This window comes from Hesperophylax consimilis, chromosome 9, assembly GCF_061612785.1.
Source record: "Hesperophylax consimilis isolate HC1 chromosome 9, BYU_Hcon_1.0, whole genome shotgun sequence".
Taxonomy (NCBI): Eukaryota; Metazoa; Arthropoda; class Insecta; order Trichoptera; family Limnephilidae; genus Hesperophylax; species Hesperophylax consimilis.
The window spans coordinates 39,381,693-39,397,597 of NC_142844.1; positions in this window are offsets into that span (position 1 = coordinate 39,381,693).

The window sequence follows — 15,905 nt, forward strand, 5'->3', positions numbered from 1 at the left end:
TTTAGGCACATTTTCATTGCCGATGAAACCTACCTCAATCTACGTTTAATTTAATCAAGCTTATTTAACGTTTTAACACTTTTTTTAGTTAATGGAACAACATCTTATGTTCGGAATCAGGGGAAAATACTCACTCTTGACACAGAAGACGATAAGGTTGAAATTCCTTCTTAATACCAGCTGTCTGTTGTGATTTATGCAAAAAATGCATAGCCAAAATTAGTTATGATTATTACGGTGACCGGATAAATCATCAAAATGATAATTCATTACATCTTTAAAAAGTTTTAAGTCATGGAAAGTGATAAAAAAAACTTTTTTAAATGGGTTAAGTAGGTTAGGTTAGTTTAAAAAAATTCTACGTTTTTAATGACTTTATATCACTTTTTAAATGTGTATTGAATATTCACTGTGTTGAGTTATCATGGAACCGATTATTACATTATATAATTATATTATTCACTTGAATTATGGCACTGCGCCCCACCTCAAATACGAGAATGGTTTTCTCAACTGATTTACCACACCAGCACTGTTTAAAAAAAATTATAATTAAAATAAATCATACTTCAACTAAAAAAATTCGCCGACAGCTTAAATCGGAACAAAAAACTGTTTTGAAACTATTATGAATTTTTTATTTTGTGTGAAGTTCAGGCTCAAATATAAAACTTTTTTGCATAATTTAAAGAATTTATAATGCCACATTATCATTGTGTGTCGACACATATTACAAGTAAAACCATAACAGGAAAAGGATTTGTAAGTATAAGATTTTGCGTTTCAAAGCATTTTATGTAGGCCTGACACAAGGCTAATAAAATCCTAACAAAAATGCTCGATTATGGCAGAGGCTTATAATATATTAATAATAACTTGTAATATTAGAAGTTCATATTTAAAAAAAAAAACATGATTTAGCATACCTTCGCATTGCATCGTCCTGAAATGTTTAGTTTATGAAGCATTGTTTAGTGATAAAAACCCATTGACGGAATTTTTCATGAATACCAGAGCAAATTGCTAAGTAAAATTTTGTAAATATATAAAAAACAAATCGTTGTAGACGTTGGTGTTCATTTCCTCGATTTTCTAAGATATAGAGAAACTTTTCTTTGATCCTCGCACTGACAAATAATACCAGGAAGTAATGATTCCAACAGATAAGTGTTTGATATTCCAGACAGGTTCGGATCTGCCCGAAGTGCGAGTGTCAGGGGTGATTTTAATTTCCCTTCCGTCCCCTTTCGTCTAGCGGCTTACTAGCTCCCGCAGTAGATATAGCTTAAAGTCAGAGGCTTAAAATGTCAAAAAAGTCCACAATAGCCCCCGGGGTTGGTCGGGCACGCTCCGTGATTTATAGCGTCAAATATCGCTTAAGTATTCCCTCTGCAGTCGCAGTCGGTACAGTCGGTAGTCTGGGCCGCGTGCGGTGGCGTGTTGGACCTGATTGTTCTTCAATATGGATTCCGTTTTGTCCAACGCACACAGCTACTAGGGATCAACCGTGTTATGCAAATATTTATCCTGAATAAACATAAGCTAGCTTTGATTAACTCAAGTAAAACCTCTCCCCCTACCTAGGTAGGTACTAAGGGGTAATGTGTTCATTATTTATGACGGAAAATATTTAGTCGTTTGAAAATTCCGCATTCCTATGTTCAACATTTTAATACAGTGAAAATGCGAGCTGGATCTTTGCGAAATAAACTTTTATTTTCCAACGAGGGACGGAACGTATACGTGAAATATGTATTCACGTTTTTCGGGTCTATTAAATAACACGAAATTTCAAAAGTTCCGCGTAATACTCCACACACCTCAATAAATAACCGAAACATTAAAACAGACGTGTCGATATTTTTTTCGGTTTTATCACCCGCCTGAGGGAGAATCTATACCAGCTCAACCACCGCCACCGAGCTACCGGGCACCTCCACCTCCGCCCAACCACCCGACTTGCCTTTGTTAAAAAACACCCGCGGATTTGCTTTTTCGATTCAATTTAGCACAGTGCTCACTTGTAGCTCTGAAAGAGGTGTGAGATAGTGGGTGGTGAGGAGGGAGCTGCGAAGTAGGGGAGAAGTCCAAGGGGAAGAATTTGCATTATATTGTAAATGGCGGGTTAGAAAAAATATCGGCCTATAACGAGTTTTCGATTCGGTGTATGCTCGGGGAGAAATTGAATATGCGGCCCATATTTTCAAAAGATGTTTTACCAAGGAAGGCCAAAAGATCCGCCAAATATTCGCTGGCGGGTTCCTACAAATAAGCGGAGACTTTTATCAGATTAATAGTGAAAAATTCGCAGACTCAAGTAAACAGCGTTTATCTATTTGTGTAACAGCAACACAACACATTCATATGTTTCCTTTTTCCTAGATGTCACTGAATGGACCTAGCTGTGCCTATAACATTTAATATTTAGCTGATTTAAATAGCGCCGTTTTCGTGAAATGCTTCTTCTTTTATTGTACTCTAAAATGTACTTAAAATTAAGGTCAAAAACATCAAAAGTGTTTATTTTGAGCCACATTTGATTTATTCTGAATATTGATTTTATTTTATTTGAATTATTTATCATATATATGTTTAAGTATTATATTATATTAGAGACACTGCTAAAACCCGGAATGTACCGTGTACAGCTGAGATTGTCCTTTTTGTCAATTTTATAAAGTAAATAATAATCCGTTGACAAATAAATGATTTTTAAAATATTGTTATTATCAAATTAAGATTTTTTCATTTTAATAACTTGAACCATAAAAAACCAACATAATTTCAGAAAGCAGCAAAACTAACGGAAATTGTAAATCTTCGAAGAAATTTTCAGTTCGGTAAATGTTATTTTTATTTTTATATTTTTAATACTAGAATCATAAATTAAAATTATATTTGAAAATCACAAAAATAATTATCATTATTATTTTTTGTTGATGCATAAGCAGAAATATTCAAGAATTTCATTGAAAAACAATTTTAGATTCAGCCTTCAGCAAGCATATAATTTGTTATGTTCGTTACGTTTATGACATTCTGATCTGTTGGAAAGGTACCGACAGACAATTAAATCTATTTTTTAAATTAGCGAACTCCATCAATCTTGAAAGAAAGTGTAATTAGAAGTTACACATTTTAGACTTAACCCTTTCATACCCGCATTATTGTTTCCACGTATATAAAATACGTAATGCTTGATAATACCTTAGAAAATTATTTGAAAAATTTTGGTATTTAATTTATTTTTTTAAAATTATTCTATTTAATATTGGATTAACATTGGACGTTAGAGGGTATTTTTTAAATAGTGATGTAAATAAACATAACACAAAAGTGTTTTATGTCAAAAATGCACATTCACTACCAGTGTTAATTTGAATGAACATTGAAATTCATTTCCAATATTCTGGCAAATGACTGTGAACAGTGAATTGAACTGATGTTATCATTATAGAACACATCTAATTGCGTTAAAATATTTGTATTTATATTCCATTAGAAAAAAATGATATCTCACCTTAAATTAAGTAATCAATGACGGCAGAAATTCGATGAAACTCACAATCAGCAGATGTCAAAATATTTATCGATGTTGTGGTGGGAATAAGGATTTCAATCGAGCAGAAAAAATAGACACCACAGAAAAGATTACAAGCTATAAGAAAAAAAAAATTGCTTTTCTAAATCGCTACCATTACGGTAAAAAAATTCACAAAGTTCATGTTAATTTGAATTGAACAATGAACACTGGGACTGAAAGGGTTAACAATCGGTAAAGAAAAAAAACATTATTTATGTTTGCATACACGACTATTAACTATAAATCTTTACATCCATGGTCACATAAGTCTGCTTACCATTCAATAATACATGAGCTTACTAACATTCCGCTCTACAATAAAGTATACGAGAAGGAAAGGAATGCCATTTTAACGTTTGTTAAAAATAACGCCTTCAAGGATAGAGACATAGAAAAATAATTACTCTTATAAAACAAAAATAACCTTAACTTAATTTAGATAGTGGTTGATACTAAAACCAATAATATATTTGGTTGTTTGGAATTCGTCAGACCTACATCTAATAAAATACCAAAAGTACTAAAATTTTGGCTTAGATATTATACTAACTTCTGCACAAATAATAATTTAGGATCATTTCTTAAAAATTCAAAACCCAACCCAGGTACCCAAACTAAAAAATAGCGGCATTTATAAACTCCACTATGACGAATGCAACGCTGATATGTCGGAAAAACTTGTTGGTCCTTTAAGGCGATCACTATTTTGGATTAATCTTTATAACGAATAAGTTACCACTCCCTGCAGCTCAGAAGGGAGGGGTATGCCGCTACCCACTTATTCAGACTGCTGCGAGGCTATATTGAGAACTCAGCCATTTTGGAGCGCGTGAGTCTCTATGTTCCTGATGACTATCTTAGACAACGTCATCATAGATTATTCTATCTTCCTGCCTGCAGAACTAACCTGCCAATGGTTCTCCCGGTAGGGAGGAGTATATTGCTCCTGAACCAAATCTCCTCCGAGATTGATATATTTGGCGTCCGTGAGGAGAGATTCAGAAGGGAAATTCTTCTGATTCTTGAAAGAGTCTCTCCACATTGACGAGATCTTTCACCACTGCCTGAATTTTTTTTGGAAATTCCACATTTCTTGAAATTTCTTTTTCTATGTATAAATACTTAAAACAATCTTTTGTAAACTTTATATAACCTAATTTCTTATATGTATTAAATCCTAATTTGTAATTGTGTAAGAAATTATTATTATTATTATGAATACCAAAAATCTGAAATCCAAAATTCCTATCAAGTAGCAAGAATCTTTCAATCAAGCCTGGAAGTGTAAAAGCCGAGGGTGGCTTCCGAATCTCCGTCGAATTCCTCTCAGGGTCAGCTGCCAACAGTTTCATCAAAAACATCTTCATTTCATCCAATTCAAAGTTCTAGGCATATATCACCACTTTCAATGTCACTCGCATGGGCCTGGTCAGAGGTATCTCTACCGATCTGTCCATCGTAGAAATTCTGTCTTCACTTTCAACCCCCCAACACATTGACAATCCCATAAAAGCCAGGAGGCTAAATTACAAGGACTCCTCTGAGGGTTTAATTTCCTGGAAGCCCTCCCAATCTGTCGCTATCACATTTGAAGGTCAATCTCTTCCCTCCCATATATATTTGTTCTTCAACTCATTACCAGTTGAAACGTATACTTATCTCACCACTCAATGTTTCAATTACTGCCGTTTTGGTCAAACCAAAGCTGCATGCAGATCTCAACCCAGATGTTTTAAATGTGGAGAAAACCACGCAGCTGACCAATGTGCTACGTAGAGTAGTTGCTATGGTTACTTGCTACGTGCAGCCTACAATACTCACCAGACATTTTAGGTTATAATAATGAATGTGGAATCACAAACTTTATCCAGTACTGGAAGCGCCAATTCTTGAGGGTTAGATACCCACAAGAATGTTTGTGATCCCAGGGTTCTCAGGGGGTTGGGTTCGAAACCAGAAATGTGTCAGGTTACAATGTGTAATTTAGAGTCAAGGAAAGAAGGTTTAGAGTAACATTAATGTATATTATTTCGAATACAATATAAGTCTATACACTCTACCGTGTGAGTTATAACGAAAACAATATAATAAAAGTTAGATATAAGCTTACCCCCAAGGTTCCGACCACGCTTTATCTATCTAGCTAATTAAGTAACATCCTACTCGAGCTGGAGCAGCACCTCATCAGGCTGAGCTCCAGGGGGCTCCAGACGGAGCAAGAGGAAGAGTCAGTTCCGCCTCCTGGCGACTGAGGAAGAGGAATCTGGTGCCCGCGGTCGCATCCGTGTATCCTGGCGAGGATTCCCTTTATGTAAGGAAAAATAGGCCTCCCTACGACCCTGGTGAAAATGCGGTCGGCGTAGTGCCAAACCGCGAGAAAGAATACTATCCTTAGGTTTCCGGGAACCTGGCACAATATTTTAAGCCACTGGCTTCTTCATCCCATAAAGGATGGGTCGGATTCAAGCAGATCACACGTCTGACTCCGTTTGCGATTCATGATGCCGCGTGGTTACAATATTCGAACGAGCCACGGAACTAATTCCACTATGGAACTTCGTATTTTACACCATTTATACGATTTTATTATGCAATTTCCGCGTATAAAATTAGACTTTGCCACTCCGATTAAAGGGAAACCATTCCCAAACAATTTCACTCCGGAAAACTGTGACTGTCGTCTGCCGAGAGATCAGGCCCACCCTCTGGTTTCTCTGCAGGCAAGGAAGTGTTCTTGTTTTTTTCTGTTTCCGCCCGGTACAGATTTTAAATTTTAAATTATGATTCTAAATTTTACCAAAACCAATACCCGCGACAATCGCCCAGTTCCTAACTAGGTTAGAGAATCGGCGAGGATAAATGTGATGATGCAGAATAAATTAATGAATAAAATATTAAAACAAAAGGAGTCTAGCCCTGCATCATAACATTACCCCCCTCGCCACCAAATGTTTGCCCTCAAACATATAAAATTGTCGAAATAACCTAACCCTATTCTTTCTAGGTCGGTCCAAGGGTCTACTACAACAGAAAAAAAAACAAAGTGATCAATAAAATACCAGTAGATAATAATAACCATCAATAGGAAGTATTCATATAACAAAATTAAACCAAAGTGAGAATAGCGAATGGGCGTGCCGCAAATCCGGTCGCACTTCATCGAACGTAAGGCAGGATGAACAGGATTGCGGTGCAGCCATTCTTACTTAAATAACTATAATATTGTAGGAACTAAACTTAAAAACTTAATCTAAACATAACAACCAATGTTACGTGAACGGGATCCGCCAACACCCACAGCTTGAATATGCTGGGTGAAGACTAATTGACTTAGCGTCATGGACAACCGTTGACGTTACATTTATAAAAATAATTAGTACATAATTAATAAAAGTAAGACTTAATAAATACAGACGCCACATTTATAACTAACCAAATAACTGACTGTCTATCACATTCATTTTATACAACCAAATGCGATAATGCATCACTGACCCAAAATAGGGTTATAAGCCCGTCAGGCAACACTTTTTAGGGAGAATAGCAACCCTCACTTATCACTGACTCTACTTCTCCATAGGAGATAAGAAAACACTTTGTCGATGTTTCTACCTAATCTACCTAACTAGGTCGTATGGGGGGTATCCATAAGAGAACAGAGCAGTTAATGAAAATACACAATCTTAATTCAACAAGAGTGTTAAGCAGTCAACAACCATCGCATAAGAATGGAGCCAAATTAATACAGTATACAGCCATCAATATAGAAGGTGCAATCGGGTTAAGTGATATGCAACTATTATTAGTGCAGTGATCTAGGTATACGTCCAACAGTAATGAAGGCGTAATCGATATTTTTATGAAACAACTTATGGTTTTCTCTGTAAACAGTTGTTCAAAAAAAAAAAAAAAAAAAAGTTGTTAATAATAAGTCTCGCAGGACTGTAACAACAATTATGTATAATAAGCTTAGAGTTTATAATAAAAAATTCTAAAACAATAGGAAAGGAACATCTCATGTTACTTACATGGTAGCAAGATTTAATGCAATGCAATTTTTAAAATTAAAAAAAAATTATTTGTAACAAGTACAACAAGTGTGTACACAGAAATGACTGTTGAGAAGTCAAAGAATCAGCAACAAATAAAATTAACATTTATAGATTAAACCTAGGTCAGAACCTACGGAAGGTTTCAATACATCTTCGTATGTTCTGATCTTGACAAAATACAGATAAATCAGGTTCAAGAATCATAATATGAAAGAAGTGGCTTAAAATGTGGAAGGATCGGTGGTGGGATATCGTTCCACATTATAAGTCAGAACCGTACTTATAAAGGAAAACAAGTAAGTTATGTCTCGTTTCATCAGCAATAAAGCGAACAGCTCCATTTTATCACTAGGAGATTAAATGTTCAGTGCACCGCTTGGTGCAGTCTTTAATATATTTTCATGACCCATCAAGACATTTACTGTAAAACAATAACAAAAATATCCGTTTACATATTAATGATGAAACGAGAACAACCAGTGTTCAAGCACGTAATTTGTAGACAATGCTTCTTTGTTTTCACCATCATGAAACGAAAGAGACAGTGGGAATGTAACTCCTTACATTTCAAGATGTTATATCCTAACACATACTACATGTTAAGGTATATTAGGCAATTTCATTATACAAAATTCATAATATTTTTAAATGAGTGTTCATTTGTTCACTTGGAGTCTGTTGTGTACTTAAGTTTAAGTAAATAAATAAATTATTGCTAATAAATAAATACTACATTAATTATTACTAATTCTAATAAGGTTTATTTCTAGTCCATTCAATTCGAGCATTCATACCGGAGTTGATGGTTAATTGTTTTAAGCAAGTAGCTTATAATTAACAATAACAGATATATAAAAAAAAACGCCCTCGCGAGGTATTTAAACATTTCTTCCGAAATGAAATTATGACAGGACCAAAGTCTGTCAGATGGCATGGGAATTCTTCAACTCGGTTGATCAGGCCGGTGAAGTTTTCCGTGCTTAGAAATTCTAATAAGGAACCGAAGTTCTTAATTATTAATAATATCAATCCTCACGAAAGTTGGCCAGACCTTCGGAGGCACTGATGTTCGAAAAGAATTTATACCGGAACATTGTCCGTCTTGACGATATCCTTTACATGGAAATCGCCAGATACTTTTCCTGTAAGGTCTGCCAGGGTATACACTAAATCCGATTTCTTCTTTATTATAACATTTTGCACGAAGCGTGGGGACAATTTTTGAGAGAAGTAATTTAATGCGTTTGACTGAACAAAGTTTCGTCTCCACACGACGTCCCCTACTTGAAATGTGACGTTTCTTCTGCGTAAGTTATAACGATTCGCTCCCGTCTTGTAGGCTTTGAACAAAGCGTCTGAAACCTGCTTGTATATGTTTGCTAGACCCTGTAGCCTTTGAGCATAAGCGGAGGGCGAAGCTCCTCTTTCTGAGTTAATTTCCCCATTATCTATAGGTATACGGTGCAAATCTCCGTCGAGAATTTGCTCCCTGCCGTGCATAAGGAAGTACGGTGTATAATTTGTCGCGCAATTAACAGTGTTGTTCATTGCGGACTTAACCTGTGGCAGAAATTTAGCCCAGTTACGGTGGTCTGATTCCACCAGGATTGACAACGCGGTGCCAAGAGTTTGGTTGTATCTTTCGACGACATTATTCTGTGGAGTATAATACGAGTTATAAAATGGGGGTGGAACATTATAACTCTTAAGGAGGTCCTTAAATTCTTTTGAGATGAATTGGGGCCCGTTGTCACAAATAATAGTTTTCGGTACACCGTGTACTAGGAAAATATTTTCCTCTAAATTCTTTACTATGCTTCCCGCGGTGCCTTTGCGCAGCGGAAATAACCACGTGAATTTAGAGAAAACATCAACGCAAGTTAAAATTACCGTATGTCCTGAATAACTACGAGGCAAAGGTCCTACCAAATCTAAAGATAGCATCTGCATAGGCCTTGTTACTTTTTTCGGGTTAGAAGATAAACCGTTCGGTGGTGCCGTGCTGATTTTATGCGCTTTGCAAACAGCACAATGACTAATAAATTCTTTGACATCTTTGTACATGTTAGGCCAAAAATATCGAAGTTGTAACTTTTTATATGTTTTAAAAACTCCTGGATGACATGAACGAGTCGACTCGTGGGAGTCTGAAATAATAGCTTTCCTATTTTCCTGAGGAATCACCTTCTTCCAAGCAGTGTCCTCCCGTAAGGCTAATTGAGTTTTCGTATGGCGATACAATTCGTTATCTTTAATTTGGAAGTTAGAAAATCTTTGAAGAAAATTCTGGCAACCTTGCCATGCATTTTGGTACCATTTGTCCGACGTAGGTTGAGAGTCAAGACCCGAAATTAGCGCGAGATCCATGCGAGAAAGTACGTCTGGTACAATATGCTGCGTACCTTTACGATGGATGACGTCAAAGGAAAACTGACAAAGACGAGTGCTCCAACGCGCCAGACGACCACTTGGGTTTGACAAGGATCCAAGCCATTTCAGGCTCGAATGGTCTGTAATTACCGTGAAATGAGCCCCTTCTATGTAGGGTCTAAAATGGGTGACAGAATCTAATACCGCTAAAAGCTCTCTTTCCGTGATGCCATAGTTACGTTCGTGGGTATTAAGACAACGTGAATAGTACGCAATCGGGTGTTCGGCACCGTCTATATTTTGAATTAGAACACCACCAATTCCAACGGAGCTTGCATCGCAATGAATCGCGAACGGTTCAGAAAAATTTGGGCAGCTTAGAACTGGAGCACTAATAAGAGCTTGTTTTAGATCATTAAACGCTTTATCAGCTTCTGGAGTCCACTTAAATTTACTAACTCCATTCTTTGATCCAGTAAGCTTTGTTAACGGAGCGGCTATACTGGAGAAACCTTTGATAAAACGTCTAAAATACCCTGAAAGGCCAATAAAAGCTCGAATTCCTTTTGCGTTTTTTGGAATAGGGAAATCCTTAATGCTTTCAATTTTTACCGGGTCCGTGCGAAGCCCCTGTGAATCTACTATGTACCCCAAGTACTTAAGCTCCGATTTACAGAACTCTGATTTTTTTTGATTTATTGTGAGACCCGCGTCTCTCAGTCTTTCGAAAACCTTATTAAGTAGTCTCATATGTGAATTAAAATCTTCCGAGATTAAAATTAAATCGTCCAGATAACAGAAAGCGTTATCATCAAATTGAGGTCCAAAAAGGGCGTCAGCCAGTCTTTGGAGTTCAGAGGGTGCATTTTTTAACCCAAACGGCATACGAGTAAATTCGAAGAGTCCCCGACCTGGGACGACGAATGCCGTTTTCTCGCAAGAGTCTTTATCCAGCGCTACCTGCCAAAAGGCCTTACTCAAGTCTATCGAAGACACATATCTTGCGCCACCAAGTTTGTCCAAGATACGTGCGATATGAGGTAGTGGATAACTATCTCTGACCGTGACATTATTAATTTTCCTGGAATCCAGGCAAAATCTCCCTGTCCCATCCTTCTTCTGTACAATAACAACTGGGCTAGACCACGGTGAACGAGAGGGACGGATTACTCCCAAATTTAGCATCTCGTCCACTTCCGCGTCAAGTTGCCTTTGTCTTGCCGGAGACAGAGGATAGTAGCGCTGCTTAATCGGCGGACCATTGGTAACGATTTTATGTTTTACTAAATGAGTTAAACCCAGACCTTTCCTTTCGTAAGAAATAGATTCGAATTTATTAATCATTTTCGAAAGAGCTTTACTCTCAGAAACAGATAATGAAGAAGCCGGCCGTATTGCTCTTAATTCATTAAGGCGACCTTCATGGTCAGGTTCGTGAACTTCTGGAAACAGTTCCGGTGCGATTCGAAACTGCCTCCAAAAGTTGACTCCTAAGATAAAATCAGGTGATAATGATGGGATGACGTAAAAGACAACCTCCTTCGTGATTGTCCTGTACGTCACCGGCAAGGTTAAAGTACCCAGAACAGACTGACTCGAACCGTCAGCTGTTTTAACTTTAAAATCAACTTTTTCTAATTCTACGCCTAAATCTACAAATTGCTTAAAACTATCTCCCCCTAAACAAGAGACTGTTGCTCCACTGTCTAAGAGAGCAGAAAACGTATTATCTAATATATATATATTAACGAATGGACGATTATCTCCCACAACCTCCGGCTTCTGTGGTAGCGGGCCCATCACCCCAGAAGACAAAAACTGACGAACCAGTCGGAGCCAACTCTGCCACTCCCGTTCCCTTTGCGCACAGGGAGGGGCGTGTCCAGATTGACTCCAAGCTAGTTTTTTTGAGTGTGATTCTTGGTACCAGTATGTACGGTACCAACGTTAGCATTTTTAGAATTGGAGGCTTTCTTCCAGCAATCCGTTACCTTATGCCCACTTTTCTTACAAAAGTCACAAATAATCTTATTATTTTGAAGAGAAGACGTCTTACGCGTGAAAACATCATTCTTGTACGTATTCTGAGGACTTTGTTGTTTTTGATGAAAAGTCGAAGTGTTGTGGCTATTATTGAAGCTAGCCTTGTTATTGAAAGACGAAAACTTTCTAAAGTTACTTGATTTTTCTGGTAGTTCAACCACTTTTTGATTAGAAGAAGAAGACGTTGAAGCTTCAGTTAGTGATTCTAATTTTGTTGCTGCCTTAGAGAGATCTTCGAAAGAGATAAAATTTCTTGCTGCTAGTAAGTTTGCATATGATGGTAGTAGTGCCTTCATTGCTAATTGCAGCATTTCTGCCTCTGGCAGTTTGGCATCTAGTTTATTATTGAGGGCCTTCATTCTCAAAGTAAACTCGAAAACAGACATACCCTCAGGCTGTTTCAAATTAAAAAGTTCTGTTTTTAATTCTAGCTGTTTACCCTCTCCCTCGAATTGTTTGATTAATAGCTTGGATAGGTCATCCCACTTTAAATCTGGGGTGTAAATAGACCTATACCACAGTAAGGCAAGACCATCTAGAATTTCATTAAAAGATTTCACTATTTCTTTGTGCGTAATGCCCCGTGATCTGCAACGTTCATCTAACAAACTCAAAAAGTCCCGCACACAGGTTTTACCATCGAACTTGTAATCCCAGTTACCAAGCCCACGCGACGAAGATTCCTTATAAATTATTTTGGTTTCTTTAATTAGGGTAACCTTCCCCTTAACTTCACTATTTATTTCCCCGTCCGAATTATTACCCGTCGTTTCAACTTCGGAGTCACAATCTGAATCATTAATCTCTGAATCCGCATTAGAAATTTGTTTTTGTTTTTTATTAAAAGCGCGCGCTTGTGCGCGTAACGCTTGGAATGTATTATCTGGTTTGATTGACCGCGCCGTTAGTTCCTTAATTAGCTCCTCCTTGGAAGCGTTGTTCACATTCGGAATTGGAGTAGACATGATGACGTCAGAAGTTATACTTGATATAAAATAGAAAAAGAAGATGACCGTTTGTTTCAAAAAAGCCGAAAGAATTTGTCTATAACATATTATGACAATACTAGAAAGCAAAAACTCAAAAGAAGTATATTAAGTAGAAACACATCAGTATAGTGCGTACCTTTTTCCAATTAAAAATTAATAAAAATAAATTTCGCAACCCTGAAAAATATTTGTGGCAACCTTGATAAATAAGGTAAAAAAAATATATATTTTGTGGCAACCTTGAAAAAATTTGTGGCAACCTTGATAAAATATTTATTTCTTTGCCAGCCCTGTTTTTTCCGTACTATTGTAATACTGAACAATGTATTATAATATAATATTGTTTATTCACGTATTAAATCCACACGAGAAAAAAAAGAATCACTTTTCAAAATGAAAACAATTACCTAATTAGAATACACATTTATTATTTGAAATTATTAGCGAAGACGCAAGCCATGCTATGAACTAATGGCAATGAACCAACTCCCGTTACTTCGATATGCGTTGTTATTTGTGTATAATAATAATAATATTCAGTTGTCAACTGCATTAATAAATAAACATGTTTCAATTTATTATTTAACGGTACCATAAAGGAGGAATGATCCCTAACATTCACACAATTCCTTAAAACAACGCACATAAGAAATTCATACAATCATGCGATAACAATTTCACTTTTGTCACTTTTACAGTTATCGGGTTAACATTTAACAAACAAGTTTAACATTTTAGGTTATGTATCAGAGCTCCAAGAGAACAAAATAACCCTAAACCATCCAAAAAAAACACAATCCTGACACATTTATAGCCGTGTTTTAAGTGGGTCACCAATTGCTTCGTAGAGTAGTTGCTATGGTTACTTGCTACGTGCAGCCTACAATACTCACCAGACATTTTAGGTTATAATAATGAATGTGGAATCACAAACTTCATCCAGTACTGGAAGCGCCAATTCTTGAGGGTTAGATACCCACAAGAATGTTTGTGATCCCAGGGTTCTCAGGGGGTTGGGTTCGAAACCAGAAATGTGTCAGGTTACAATGTGTAATTTAGAGTCAAGGAAAGAAGGTTTAGAGTAACATTAATGTATATTATTTCGAATACAATATAAGTCTATACACTCTACCGTGTGAGTTATAACGAAAACAATATAATAAAAGTTAGATATAAGCTTACCCCCAAGGTTCCGACCACGCTTTATCTATCTAGCTAATTAAGTAACATCCTACTCGAGCTGGAGCAGCACCTCATCAGGCTGAGCTCCAGGGGGCTCCAGACGGAGCAAGAGGAAGAGTCAGTTCCGCCTCCTGGCGACTGAGGAAGAGGAATCTGGTGCCCGCGGTCGCATCCGTGTATCCTGGCGAGGATTCCCTTTATGTAAGGAAAAATAGGCCTCCCTACGGCCCTGGTGAAAATGCGGTCGGCGTAGTGCCAAACCGCGAGAAAGAATACTATCCTTAGGTTTCCGGGAACCTGGCACAATATTTTAAGCCACTGGTTTCTTCATCCCATAAAGGATGGGTCGGATTCAAGCAGATCACACGTCTGACTCCGTTTGCGATTCATGATGCCGCGTGGTTACAATATTCGAACGAGCCACGGAACTAATTCCACTATGGAACTTCGTATTTTACACCATTTATACGATTTTATTATGCAATTTCCGCGTATAAAATTAGACTTCGCCACTCCAATTAAAGGGAAACCATTCCCAAAAAATTTCACTCCGGAAAACTGTGACTGTCGTCTGCCGAGAGATCAGGCCCACCCTCTGGTTTCTCTGCAGGCAAGGAAGTGTTTTTGTTTTTTTCTGTTTCCGCCCGGTACAGATTTTAAATTTTAAATAATGATTCTAAATTTTACCAAAACCAATACCCGCGACAATCGCCCAGTTCCTAACTAGGTTAGAGAATCGACGAGGATAAATGTGATGATGCAGAATAAATTAATGAATAAAATATTAAAACAAAAGGAGTCTAGCCCTGCATCATAACAAATGTCCTTGTTCTTCCTCACCTAAATGTTTTAACTGCTCAGACTCACATACAGCTATCAACACTTCTTGCCTAGAACACTCTCGCCAAAAAAATATTAAAATTTCTATGGCCTCTCAGAACTTGTCTTTTCTGCGGGCTTCTAAACTATCCCCGCCTATCAAAAAATCATTTGTTGAGGCTTTATCCAGCAACTCCTCATCCAACCTTCTTCCCTCCTATACAACAACTTCTTCTCGTTCAACTAAATTCACATACAAAAACGCTATCTCTAAACCGTCTCCTGGATACGATCAGCAACAACACAACTCACTGCTCTTAAATCCCAATGGTTCATCTCTTTCAAATGCCACGAATGGGTGTGCAAATAATTATAATCCGTCCTCGATGAACTCTCTAAATCTTTCTGAAAAACTCTCTCAAGACAATTCTTCATTTATCCAAACTCTTGTTATGCTTCTAACTGACCCAATTTATTCTTAAGCTAATTTACCGTCCAATGCTGCTTCTATTATTTACATATTAAAATCATTTATTCAAAATGACTCTTCAGGATGTCAGAATACTTCAGTCGAATAGCCGAAGTGCTATTTCTAACAAATCTGATCTCCTTAACCTATTAAATTCAAACCTCATTTAATTGGCTGATATCTCGAGGACTTGATTTACTCCATCCACCCACTTTAATGTGGGAGGGTATTCCTGTCTCCGCGATGATTGTCCGGAAGGTACGGGCGGCGGTGCTGCCATTTTTATTAAAAAATCCATATAATTTTCCCCAATAAATAATATCAAACCCCCCAGCGCTGACTTCCAAATGGTTGCAGCTAAAATAAAGGACACATCCTGTAATCGACCAGCTAGGTCT